General features: G+C 46.1%; 1 protein-coding gene across 19 annotated transcripts in view; it reads right to left on the bottom strand.

Annotated features, from left to right (window-relative positions):
- EPN2 (epsin 2) overlaps positions 1 to 14145 on the bottom strand; it is a 91719-nt gene that overhangs the window by 53209 nt on the left and 24365 nt on the right. For 4 of the 19 annotated variants that reach the window (XM_035303106.3, XM_078373139.1, XM_078373142.1 and 1 more), the window contains exon 2: positions 1657 to 1789. The exons of 13 other annotated variants lie outside the window; for them this stretch is intronic. The gene's annotated coding sequence lies outside the window, so the exon portion shown is untranslated. Of the gene's footprint in view, positions 1 to 1656; positions 1790 to 5569; positions 5807 to 14145 lie in introns of those variants that run through there. 2 more of the 19 variants (XM_078373136.1, XM_078373144.1) reach the window with 1 other exon arrangement.

Below are 14145 nucleotides of genomic sequence, written 5' to 3'. Positions count from 1 at the left end.
CTGACCATGTGCTGAGAGGATGCTCACCTTTCAGCTGGGATCTACATCAAGTCCCTAAGGAAACTACGGGTAGTGGCTTTTCAACAGCCATCACTGAAGATAAAGCTCAGCTGTCCGGGAACTATCCCTCCACTCCCCACCCCAAACCTTACAGTAACAGGTCAATCAACATTGACTGGGAAAATCCAGTCCCAATTAATAAACATGAGTGAATTAATTGACCTGAACATTTTCACCTTGGATAGCAGCTCCACCTATGTATGTCTGACAGCCTCCTATGTTTCTACACATACTTTATTTTTGTAAAAGCATATGACAGAGAATGCTTGGGAAAGGGGTACAACCCCACCTTTTCCATAGTGTTCTACCAGTGTGGTCCCTCAACCAGATACATCACAACTTCCTGGGAATCTGTTTAAAAATCCAGTCACTCTGGGGACAGAGCTGAGGGACTACCACTCTCTTAGCCCCCATGGGGACTTCTAGGCATGCTGGAATCAGTGTCATGGTCCACTGCAGGACATGTGAACGTGTGCAATACTCCACAATCTTCAATTCACTGGCTTTATCTTTCCTGAGGTTCAGACCATGAGTGAGGAAACATCTCTATCTTCCTACTGGAGAAAGGGTACGACGATCATTACAAGGAGGCTCAGTTGGGGTAGCTGAGACCACAGCTCACATGACCAAACCTCACAGGCTCTCCTTAAGACAACAGGCCAGTTAGGACAATATGGACAGTGCCACATTCTTTTCAACAGTCATCATTTCAGCCAAAAGAGAAAAGACTATTACGACTGTTTCAGCCACCCTAGCAATAACTTAAAGCCTAATAACGGCTGCTCATCCCATAAAGAATTGAAAAGAAAAAAAACCCTTTATTTCCCTCATACCAGAAAAACTGTGAGATTCAGCCAAAAAAGAAACATCGTCTTCACTAACTGAAAGTGGGTATCTATATTCTGATGACTTCTTGTTGGTTAGAGAAATCATATTTTATATCAGCTGGACAGGGTGCTACACACTTATAATCCCAGCTACTCAGGAGGCTGAGGCAGGAGGATCACTAGAGCCCAGGAGTTCAAAGTTAGCCTGGGCAACCTAACAAGACCCGGTCTATAAAAATGAATACCTTGTTGTAGTAAAAAAAATTTGTCAGTCTCCAAAAAGTGGGCTTAAAAAAAAAACCTTTATACTCATAGAATTCTGGGGCTGGGCAAGGTGGCTCATGCCTGTAATCCCATCACTTCGGGAGGCCAAGGTGGGCGGATCATGAGGTCAGGAGTTCGAGACCAGTCTGGCCAATATGGTAAAAACCCACCTCTACTAAAAATATAAAAAATTAGCCCAGCAGGGTGGCAAGGGCGCCTGTTGTTCCAGTTACTTGGAAGCTGGGGGCAGGAGAATCACTTGAACCTGGGAGGCAGGGGCTACAGTAAGCCAAAGTCACACCACTGCACTCCAGCTTGGGCAACAGAGAGAGAGACTCCAACTCCAAAAAAAAAAAAAAAAAAAAAAAGAATTCTGAAGAAAAACAAACATTTCAGACTTGACTTCTAGATGGTAGAACAGGAAAAACAGCCCATGTCCTCACTTGTCTCCCCTGGGACAAGTCTTCTAAGGAAAGAAGATCCCTGCAGGTGTCAGTTAACTTACTGCCAGGGAGGAGCCAGGAAGGGCTGACTGCATACGAAGAACCCCCTAAGCTGGTCCACACCATCCTTCAGGGGAATAGGAGGTCCACCCTCAAGGAGCCACCTAGGCAGCTTCTCCCAGGATCTGAGAGCCACTGGAACAAACACAGCAGAGCTCAAATTAGATGTCACCTGGCCTCCTAGAACTCGATATATACTTGATATACACTTAATTTTCTAAAAGCAGAAATCAAGTACCAAAACACACACAAGAAATTTAATTTCTTGCTATCAACATGCCCCTACCATTTAGTCTCTGGGAAGAGCAGCCTGTGGGTGCAGATTACATGAGCAGGTGGAGAAATGCAGTCATTTTTAAAGACTGTGTGAAGAAAAGATGGGGTCTGGAGATCTGGTTTTGGCTATTCCTGCCAATCCAGGAAAACAGGGGTATGGCAAGGACCTGCACCTCCCCCTCAGGGTAGAGGATCAAACACTGACTGCACAAAGGGCAGGCAGCAACACTCCATAAAGGCAAGTGAGAATACTTGAATGCTCCCCTACCTCTCCTATTCCTCAAAGCAGTCTCACAAATGGCCAAATTAGGAACAGCATTCTTTTAAAAATCATGCCAAAATGCAAATGATGTGGTGTGGTAGAGAGAGGAGATTGGAATCCAGGGACCAGGGCCAATACTGTGACCGCTCTGTGGCACCAGTACCCAGGGTCCTTGCTTCTAAAATGATGGGATTAAATCAGATGCTCGCCACAAACCCTTCAGTTCCAAAGGCCCCCATTCTGACGAGGTTCAATTCCCTGCCATCTCCATGGTGTCCTGAGAAACTCAAGCTTCTGATCAGCCCAGCCATAGGTCACCAACTGAGGGAGTGGGATTCCAGCCACAGCCAAGCAGCAGATGTTTTTGTTGGCCTGTGGAGCTTCGTGGTGGGCAGAAAAGTAGGGCTTCCCTTCAGCCTTTGGAAATCTAAAAAGCAGCCTTCAGAACCCTTCCCTCCTCTGAGGATGACAGCTGTGACCCTTAGGCAGAGATTCCCCATTTCTAACATACTGTAGCTCTGCTAGAGAAAACACACACTGATGGGAGACAACTAAGCCAACCAGAGACTGGGCATGGTGGACAGGAGCCTTTGCTGGCTCTTCACCCCCACCCCTCAGGACAGGCCGAGCTATGGATTGCCATTTGATCAGTATAATTTTCCAGCTTGAGACATCTGAAAAACATGCAGAGCTGCATGGGAAAATCTACATTCCCATGATCTCCTGCTTAATTTAGACCTGGCTGGTGGCTGCGGTGGGGCTAACTGCTGGGCTGTCACCATCTCATGAGGAGCCTGCGAGACTGTGGAAGTAAAGGAGGGGCAGTGGATCCCCTCAGGCAGGCCTTGCTGACTTTTGGTTTCAGTCACAGTAGTGACATAACTATTTTCTCAAAGGGAGCTCCAGATGCTAGCCAAGGAACAGGTATTTTTACACTGTGCACTTACAAGTGCAAGACCACAGCTTCGAGAAAACTGAGTGGTTTGCTCACCTCTGCCCTCCAACCTGTGCCTCCAGGAGGTCACATCTGACTCTTCTGACAGCAGCTTCGAGAATTTCTGAGGGAGTTACTTGCAGGGACCTGATGCTAGTGATGGCTGATGTCCACTGAGCCTCATCCAAGCAGCACTGCAGGATGGGTGGTGAGCCAGGGTCACTGAGACCACAAGGGCAGGCTCACCACAGCTGAAGCTCAAAGGATGAGCTCCTTCACCCCAAAGGTGGGCCCTGGGGCAGGGCAAGCCCTGAGGGTTAACTCTTTACGTGTCACCCGCATGCTGCATTCTCATTTCCAGTCACTTTCCCTATGACCAGAACCAGCTCCTGCCTTGCATGTATCTACCCACCTGCCATTCCTCCCACCCAGCATCCTTCCCATATCTGTCACTAGACTGGCTCCTTGTCACTCAGATCACATGGCCTCCTCAGAACCCATCAGGTGCTCTCTATCAATGTCACCAGCTGTCATCTGGAACAGAGCCCCTCCTCTATCTGACATTTCTTATGTGCCTGTTTATCTGGTTCTCTCCTGCCTCCGCACCACCTCTGAGAGCAGGGCTCAGCCTGTCTTTTTGCCACTGTCTAGAACAGTGCCTGGCATACAGTAAGCCCTCAACGAACATCTTCCATGCAACACACAAGCAAAAAATACGAATACTATTAAAGATACCCATTATTCCTCTACTCGGAGACTGCCAGAGTTCACAACCTTGAGGCTGTTCTCCCAGTTCCTGTTTCCCTTTTGGTCTCCATCTCTTGAGATAAAGAGCAGCTGCTGTACACATATCTCACAATAAACTGCCTGGGAACAGAAACAGCCCCACCTGGTGCTTAACACATGCTCCACACAAACCAGCACCTGCCGAAGCCCAGGCACCACAGGGCCTGAGAAGCCACTCGATGCCCCTGACAGCTGGACTCAGGAGCAACACCCACAGCCTGGGCAGCAGCTTAGGGCTGAAACACGCAGTTCTCACTCCCACCACAGGGATTACGTCCTACCTTTCCAGCTGCATGGTATGAGGCAAGGTGAGCTTTCCTGAGCCTCTATTTCCACACCTCTCAAATGGAGGTAACAGGTGCTGCTCAGCATGTTTGTGAGGGTTGGTAAGAGTAGGACTGGCAAATAAGAGGTGTCCAAATACCTCTCCTGTGTCTTGCCAAGGTGCACGTCTTGGCAAGGGAGAGGGACACTTCTCTGGTCTTTTTTTTTTGGGGGGAAGGTCGTCTCACTGTCAGCCAGTGGCACAACCTTGGCTCACTGCAACCTCCGCCTCTCAGGTTCAAGTGGTTCTCCTGCCTCAGCCTCCCAAGTAGCTGGGACTGCACGCACGTGCCACCATGCCCAGCTAATTTTTTGTATTTTTAGCAGAGATGGGGTTTCACCATGTTAGCCAGGATGGTCTTGATCTCCTGACCTCGTGATCCGCCCGCCTCAGCCTTCCAAAGTGCTTGGATTACAGGCATGAACCACCACGCCCAGCCTACAGGGACATTTCTCAGCAGGTTCCTGAGGACAGCTCGGCAGGAGATGAAAGCCCACAGAACATAAGAACATACTGGGTGGGAATCACCTACCAGCGGGGAGGGTGGTATTGTCCACAAGCATCTCTCTCCAGACTACACACACAACTTGTTAAAAACCATCACCAATCCTGCCTGCTCTTTTCCTCTGCAGCTGCCATTTCCAAGGAAAGTCTCAGATGTGTTCTTTGATACTAGTAACAGAACAGAATTAAAGGAGCCATAAGAAAGAGAAGGGGCTCTCTAAGCAGAGGCTAGTGAATACGAACTGAGCAGGTCACATGTGTCCACTGATTGAATCTTCATAACAATCCTATGGAGGAGTTAGTTATTCTTCTTATTCATATCTTACCGAGGAGGAAAGTGAGGCAAAAGAGAGATTAAGTAACTTACACAAGGCTCCATTGCCAGCAAGTGGTGAGACTAGGATTTGATCTCAGACTCTGACTTCTGCTCACATCCCCTTACTCCCTATTCTTATTCCCACTCTTTGCGGCTTTGAGAAATTCACGGCTCAAAGTCATAAGAACAAGGAATTTTCCTTTGCTGAACCTGCAGACCTAGAAAGGTCCCTCTTGTCCAGATGTTTGAGGCCAAAAGATGGCATGGAAACAACTGTTTTCTGACCTCATGTTCTGTGGCCATAACAGATCCTTTCCCCAGCCACTCACCAAGTCAAGCAGGCAGAAGCAAAGACGCTACAGCTAGAAGAGCCTTGAAAGTCACCCACATGCAGATACTGGGACCCAGAGCTGTTCAGTGCTAAGGCAGGATCAGAACCTGGCATTCCCAGCACCCTTCAGTGCAGCCAGCAAAAGGGAAAAGGATTTAACACTATTCAAAGAAAACTTTACCTTGAAATTTGGAAGGTTCTACACACTGGCAATACAACGGTGTCAGTCAGGGTAGAGGTCCAAAATAACAACAAAGAAACTCTAAAAGTATTCTTAAAAACATGTTCTTTAGAACTCACATCCTTAGGAAATGATGCCTCTTTGGCTACTAATAGTGTCTCTTCCACTGAATCAGTCACACTGACTTTAATACCCTGAGAAATCTGCACTGTTCCTTTGAAATAGCTGTTGTCATCTGAAATACCACTCAGGAAAAAAGTCTCTTCATGTTGAAAGGTAAACTTCCTTTTTTGGTGCAGAGTAAAAATATTACTTCCCTCTTTCCTCCTCTGCTGGAGACATTCCCAGTGTTTTATTTACTGTGTAACACTGACTGGATACATTAGGAGGAAATGTTCCTTCCTAACTCTTAAACGTCAGAGCCCACCCCACAGAAGGCATGAGCCAGCCCTAAAGTTTTCTTGTTGTTCCTGTTTTCTTAAATATTTTCTTATGTAACATTAGGCAAATATAAAACAATATGTGCAAACCACATGTGAGGACAAACAAAATGAGTCCCCATGACTCCACAGCCCCCTCAAAGCCTGGAACATGACCATGTCCAGCCACCTGGCTCCCCCTCACTTCCCTCTCCCCACCTCCTTGACCCCCCAAGGCAAACAGCACTAGTACTGGGTTTTCAGTCCCTCACTTTTTAAAAAAGAATACACTTATATCACACACTAGTAAAACTGAACAGTATGCTGCCTTCCCCAGCCCGCCTGTGGCATTCTATACTGCTTCTGAGGTTCTCTCTGTTGCTATGCACAGCTGGCTGCCACTCACCCACTGTCACCGCTGTGTACCATGTGGTCTTGCCAAGATTTAACAATGTACCTACCCGTGTTCCTGTCGATGGACATCTGGGTTATCTCCAGATTTTTGCTACTGTGAAAAATACTTCTGTAGCCATGCATGTCTCTTAGGACACATGGGCCAGTTTTCTAGAATCTGTTCCTAGAACAGCTCGTTCACAGGATACACAAATTCTCTCTGCAGTATATTTTTAAAATATTTTTGCCTAATTTAAAACATCGTTTGGTCATTACAAAGATGTATTAAGGCCAGGTGCAGTGGCTCATGCCTATAATCCCAACACTTCTGGGAGTGGGAGACTGAGATGGAGGATCTCACGAGCCCAGGAGTTTGAGGCTACAGTGAGCCATAATCATGCCACTATACTTCAGTCCCGACAACACAGCCAGACCCTGCCTCAAAAAAAAAAGGATGTATTCATAGTTTAGTTGGCACAGGTTTGACAAGTATTTTTCACACACTCACTGTGTGTCCCTATCCCCATGCCAGCAGCCACCGAGGTCTGGACAAGCACAGATGTTGCATCCAGCCTGGGCTGGGGGGCAACAAAATGACTCCAAACTGGTTGCTCCAGGCAGCTCCTGAGAAGACAAGGACAGACTGAGGGACATCAAGGGCACTGCCATGAAGAACGAGAGGGATGAGCATCTGAGTAAGGAAGAGGCCTCTGCAGGCAGAGTGAGAACCCTCAGGGAGAGACACCTGCCACTAAGGTAGCTGGGAACGCAGAGGCTGCGGCAGGCTGAGGCTGCACCAACAGGGCCTCACTAGGCCCACAAGAGATCTGCACTTGCCAACATGGGTTGTTCACCTTCAAGATTTTTGCCATTTCCTCTCGACAGTAACAATGACTAACAGAGCATCCACTATGTGCAGGCACTGCCCCAGGAATTATCTCATTCATTCCTTACTATAAAAGCTGCTCTACTGTTTGCTTCATATTTTTCTTCATATCCAATTTACTTTTAAATTAAAATCCTTATGTTAAGTAACATAAAATTAAGTATTACTGCTATGGCATATGGGGGGATCTTTCTGTTTTGTTTCTATTGAGATACAATTCACATAGCATCAAATTCACTATTTTAGAGTATACAATTCAGTGCAGTTTTTTTTTAGCATATTCACAATGTTGTGCAATCATCACTATAATTCCAAAACATTTTCAACACCCCAAAAATAAGCCCCACATCCATTAGTAGTCCCCACCCATGTCCTCACCCCCAGCACATTAACCAAAAATCTACTCTCTATGAATTTGCCTACTCTAGACATTTCATATAAATGAAATCATATAATATGTGAGCTTCTTTCACTTATGTGAAAGTTTCAATGTTTTCAAGGTTAATCCATGTTGCATTATGTGCCAATATTCTATGACTTTTTATGGCTAAATAATATTCCATTGAATAGATCAACCACATTTTGTTTACACATTCATTAGTTGATGGACATTCGGGTTGTTTCTAGTTTTTGTGGCTATCATGCCATGAAGAATATTCATATATTCATAATGCTGACATGAACATCTATGCACAAATGTTTGTGTGGACATGTTTTCAGTACTCCTGAGTATATACTGAGGAGTGAAACTGCTGGGTCATATGCTAACTATACATTTTAAATTTTCAGGACCTATCAAAATACTATGGCATTTCTAAGATAAAGATTAAAACTAAGAACATTCAACTGTAAACCACTTAAAATTATTTTGGGAAATACTAGGGAAGGCGAAGCTACTAGGTTGATTTTTGATTTTTGTTTGGAGCAGGGAATTCACATTGTCAGGATGGTACTTCTGAATTTTGATCAAGCAGCAGTGGGAGAAAGGATTGGGACAGAGGCAGGAAGAGTAAGACAGAAAGATGACTGAGAAGCCACACAGGCACGATGAGTCCAGAGCCTGAATCCGGCAGCAGGGGAATGGGAAAGGCAGGCGACGGACATAAACACAAGTGGGAACATGAACCCTGACAACCAAATGTCAGTATGAGTGGGGTAGAAGGGGCGGAACAGCCAGGAGGACAGAGGCACCTTTAACAGAAAGAGAAGGTAGAGAGGTTCCAGATGAAGGCAGGAGGCAACATACTTAGTTTTATTTCAAACAAGCATGACTGGAGGTGCTGGCAGGACAAGCCTGAAGAATGAAAACAGCCAAGTGGCAGCTGGCACCTAGGATCAGGGCACAGGAGGGGCACTGTGGCCAACATGTTCATCTCAGAGGAACGTGTGAGAGGCCCCAGGGAGAAAGAGAGCAGAGGGAGATGGGAACAAGAATGCAATTAAGGAGGCAAACAGCCATCGGCAAAGTCCAAGAAAGGGCCAAAAGCAGGGTGGAGACACAAGAGAACCACCCAGTCAGTACCAGAGAAGCAGACAATGGAGAGGTCATGCTTTTCTGCCCCATATAGAACAGTGCATTCCCTTCTAATGACCACCAACAAACAGTTCAGACGCCTTTGTGTGAGACCATATGTAACTTCCTAAACATTTTTTTTTTTTTTGAGACAGGGTCTCGCTGTCACCCAAGATGGAGTATAGTAGCACAATCATAGCTGATTACAGCCTGGACCTCCCAGGCACAAGTGATTCTCTCGCCTCACCCTCCTAAATAGCTGAGGCTACAGGTGTGCACCACCAAGCCTAGCTAATTATTTTATTTTTTGTAGAGATGGGGTCTCCCTATGTTGGCCAGGCTGGTCTTGAACTCCTGGGCTCAAGCAATCCTCCTGTCTCAACCTCCCAAAGTGCTGAGACCAAGCCATCACGCCTGGTCACTAGACCTTCTTGGTCACTGGTACACACCTCTGCACCATGCCGCCTTCCCCTCCAGTTTCAGGACAAAACTGAACCCATCACCCCCAGCCCCACACATGCCTGCTTCGCCTTCCCTCCAGGGATGCTCTGCCCAGGATCCACCACCTGCTGCTCAGCTGACTGAGCCAGAGGCCTTGGAGCTCGCCCGGGCTTCCGGCTTTCCCTCCACCCTCCCTCCTTCCTCCCACGACCTCTGGACTGCAGGCTCTCAAGGGACAGAGACCCGGACTGTCTCCCTGCTGCTGCATGCTGGGCCTGGCACGGTGCCTGGCACACATCTGCTGCAAGAATGAATGACTCCACAGGGCACCAAGTCTGGCCCCACCTGCTTACACACTCCCCCTTTCTCCCTCCCTTCCTCCAAGCTCTCTGATCCTCTACCCCCTTACTAAACCACAAATGCACTCACTTAACATAAAACATGGCCTATCAATATTGGTAACCGTTTTAAAATAACTATTTGGCAAATGAAAAGATCACTGCTCTACCCAGCACCTTTTAGTCACCTTGCTGAAGCTCAGTTTAGTTTCCTCACTTATAAAATGGAAATGGCAGCCTTCGAAGATCTGCATGATAAGGAACGTTAGAGAGCTGTGGGAAATCAGGCTGCACCTTCTGCTTCTACTACAGGTTTCCCCATGTGCCTCAGAGGCTTTTTTCATGGGCCCTCTTCAGGGCCCACTGGTCCCTTGACCATGCCTCTCCCAAAGAAAAGCAAAAATGGGAACAAGCTGACATCCCAACAGGAGGGGAATTTTTGAGTCTACTTCGCACTAAATTTAACAGCATAAACAAACTGGAGTTCACATACCATATAATTTTTTTAATTCCTAAAAGATTAGAAGTATGCTACCAAATGTCAAAACACAAAAACCAAAAGGAAATCAAAGTTGTTATTTTCCTTTTGGTTTTATCTCCATTGGCCAAATGCTTTTTGTTCAAGCAATGTTTACACTGCCATTGTCTTGCTTTGTTTAGAAAAATAATAATAAAGGGGCTCGTTTCCAGCACTGACAACTGAGTGCATGTGCAGATCTGCCCGGTGGCTCCTATACTCAGAAACTGCTCTACGTTAGAACTTTGTGCCAAGAGGCTGAGGAAGAACTGTTTACTTGCCCTCAAAATATACAGTGGCTACATCTGTGTCCCTAATCCCCCTCCTCGCTCCAGCCCCTGCTTTCCTTCAGTCACCACAGGGATAACCAGGCCAAGAGAACAGGGATCTTCTTCAGCACATTTATGCTTCACAAGGAAAACATAAATCCGAGGCCTCAAGGCCAGTTGTGGTCACTCAGTGACTGCAGGCTCAGCTACTGCTGGTCAAATGCACCAAGGTGACAGCTGTAATTTACTGAGTGCCTACCATGTTCCAGGCACTGACCCAGGGGTTTCATGGCACTGATCTTGTTACACTCTTGCAAGGGAGGCATTGCACAAGAGGGTAACATAGAGCAAGTCAGAGCTGGGATAAAGCTCTAGGCCACAACACCGCCTGTGAAACTCAGAAGTGCCCAATCCTAAATCTCTGTTCTATTTACTATTACTTCTATATGGTTGCCCTTCTCTGTTTCAATATCATCATATCCATCTAAGACACTCCTTGGAAGATGTGAGGTTTTTCCACCAACCACCTTTCAAGGCTAACCCACATAATTTCTATCCTGGAACTCCCTCTTTATTAATGAACGCTTTCCAGAGTGACCTGTCCAAACAAACCACTCTCGTGGGCCCCAGGAATGTCTATTTCTCTTCTCTTCTATAGTACTGATTCTGGTCACCAAGTATTTCCAGTTCAGCCACTTCTGGGTCTATAACAGAAGTGCATTTTCCCACGCCTCTGAAGTCAGCCAAGACACTGCAGTAAGATGAGATAGGAATGATGTGTGTCACTCTCTGCTGAACAGTAAAAGGCAGGTGCCACATTCCCTGTGGTGCTGACAGTGGGTGTCTGTGTCAGGATGGAGCCTCCTTATCTAGCCTGAGACAGGAAAGCATGTCTACACAAGGACTCACATACCATGTTCACAGCTGTGTTACTCTCGCCGCCAAAGACTGGAGACAACTTTGTGCAATTGATAAATGAATAAATAACATGTGATCTATCTACACAATGGAATATTATTCAGCCTTAAAAAGGAAGTTCTGGTCCGTTCTACTACATGGATGAACCTTGACAACATTACACTGAATGCAAGAAGCCAAACACAAAAGCCCACACACTGTATATCTCCATTTATGTGGAATGTCCAGAGGAGGCAAATCCACAGATAAAGAAAGCAGACTGATAGTGGCCAGGGACTGAAGGGAGTGGGAGGGAAAATAATTGCTTAATGGGTACAGGGTTGCTTTTGGTGGTAATAAAATGTTCTAAAAGAAGACTATACTGATGGTGAACTTTACTGCATAGCAAATAAATTATGTATCAATAAAACTTGTTGTTGTTTTTTTGCCAGGCACATCAGCTCATGCCTGTAATCCCAGCACTCTTGGAGGCCAAGGCGGGCAGATCACAAGGTCAAGAGATCAAGACCATCCTGGCCAACATGGTGAAACCCCCATCTCTACTAAAAATACAAAAATTAGCTGGGCGTGGTGGCATGCGCCTATAGTCCCAGCTTTTCGGGATGCTGAGGCAGGAGAATTGCTTGAATCCAGGAGGCAGAGGTTGCAGTGAGCCAAGATCGCGCCACCGCACTCCAGCCTGGTGCCTGGCAACACAGCGAGACTCTGTCTGAAAAAACAAAAAAAGAAAATTTGTTTTTTTTGAGACAGAGTTTCACTCTTGTTGACCAGGCTGCAATGACCTGATCTCAGCTCACCACAACCCTCTGACTCCGGGTTCAAATTATTCTCCTGCCTCAGCCTCCCGAGTAGCTGGGATTACAGGCATGCACCACCACACCCAGCTAATTTTGTATTTTTAGTAGAGACAGGGTTTCTCGACGTTGGTCAGACTGGTTTCAAACTCTCGACCTCGGGTGACCCGCCCACCTCGGCCTCCCAAAGTGCTAGGATTACAAGCATGAGCCACCACCCCAGCCCCTTTTTTATTTGTTTGTTTTTGAGATGGAGTCTCTCTCTGTCACCCAGGCTGGAGTGCAGTGATGAGATCTCAGCTCACTGCAACCTCCGCCTCCTGGGTTCGATTCTCCTTCCTCAGCCTCCCAAGTAGCTGGGACTGCAGGTACATGCCACCACGCTGGGCTAATTTTTGTATTTTTAGTAGAGATGGGGTTTCATCATGTTGGCCAGGCTGGTCTCCAACTCCTGACCTCAAGTGATCCACCCGCCTCAGCCTCCCAAAGTGCTGGGATTACAGGCGAAAGCCAGTGAGCCCAGCCAATAAAACTGTTAACAAAACAAAATAAAACAAAAAAAGAAATCTTGTGCCACCATCATCCTGGGATCATGAATGACTATGATGAGTCAAGTCTGACCACATACACTGGAAAAACAGCATGAAAAATAAATGAGCCTCTGCCATTAGGCCACTGAGGTGAGAGGGGCTGGCTGTTCTCACATCATGTAGCCGACCCTGATACAATTCAAACACATTCACACTACCATAAGTTCATACCGAAAATGTGTCTCATGCCAATTAACTTAAATCCTGGAAGGAAGCCAAAGGTGTAATTCTGTCCCAATAGGGACCAGGCTCTGTCCCAAAACCACTGTCTGAATCTTGAAACAAAAGGAGATGGGGCAGAGGGAAGGGGAGGAATGGAATTATTTAAAGACTCTGTCTAGATCAGAATAATTCCTAGCCTGAAAAAAATTTATAACTCATAAGTCAATGAACTAACCTTCCAAAAATATAAAAAACAGCTCACGGAAATTGAGAAAAAAAACAATAACCCAAGAGAAAAATCAAAGAACAGAAAACTATAAATGGTCCTTAAACATATGACAACATAATCAGTTCCACTTCAGAAAAATACAAATTAAAACTATACTGAGATATTATTTACAATGGCCAGGCTGGCAAAACTCCAAGCATTTGACTAAACTTTCTGTTGGCAAGGCCGTGGGGAATCAGGCATCAACACTGCCGGTAGGAGTGCAGCATGGCACAACTCCTGTAGAGGGCAACTGGGCAAAAGCTGTCAAAATTACAACTGTGTTCTCCCTTTGACTCAGCAATGTCCTTGCAGCATGCCACCCTGCAGGACCACTGCAATGTGGGAAATGACGTGCAGGTGAGACAACTATTGCCGGCATGTCATGAAACAGCAAGCTGGAAACAGCCAGGTCCCCTTCGTCAGGGGTGAGCATTCAAATAGGGACAACTTCACAATACAACACAGTTGAAAGAGAGAATGGCAAGGATTCTCCATGCACTGATATGGAAAAATCTCTAGGATAAGTAAAAAAAAAAAAAATAAGCATAAGGTGAAAACAGTATATACAGAATGCTATCTTTCATTTACCAAAAAGAAAGAAAGAATAATATACAATTTATGCTTGTTGTACTTGCATTAAGAAAAACTAGAAGGGGCCGAGCACAATGGCTCATACCTGTAATCCCAGCACTTTGGGAGGCCGAGGTGGGTGGATCACGAGATCAAGAGATTAAGACCATCCTGGCCAACACGGTGAAACCGCATCTCTACTAAAAATATAAGAATTAGCTGGGCATGGTGGCACATGCGTGTAATCCCAGCTACTCAGGAGGCTGAGACAGGAGAATCACTTGAACCTGGGAGGCGGAGGTTGCAACGAGCCAAGATCGTGCCACTCACTGTACTCCAGCCTGGCTAAAAAAAAAAAAAAAGGGAAAAAAACTGGAAAGATATTCAAACTACTACAGGTAGTTATCAGGGAGGAGGGAGGACAGAGACGACAAGATCAGGAGTGAGAGGCAAAATTTCCTAAAGTGTATTTTAATATCTTTTTATTTTAGAAAA

Source organism: Callithrix jacchus, chromosome 5 (genome assembly GCF_049354715.1).
Source record: "Callithrix jacchus isolate 240 chromosome 5, calJac240_pri, whole genome shotgun sequence".
NCBI classification, from domain to species: domain Eukaryota; kingdom Metazoa; phylum Chordata; class Mammalia; order Primates; family Cebidae; genus Callithrix; species Callithrix jacchus.
This window is presented reverse-complemented; position numbering and strand designations above follow the sequence as displayed.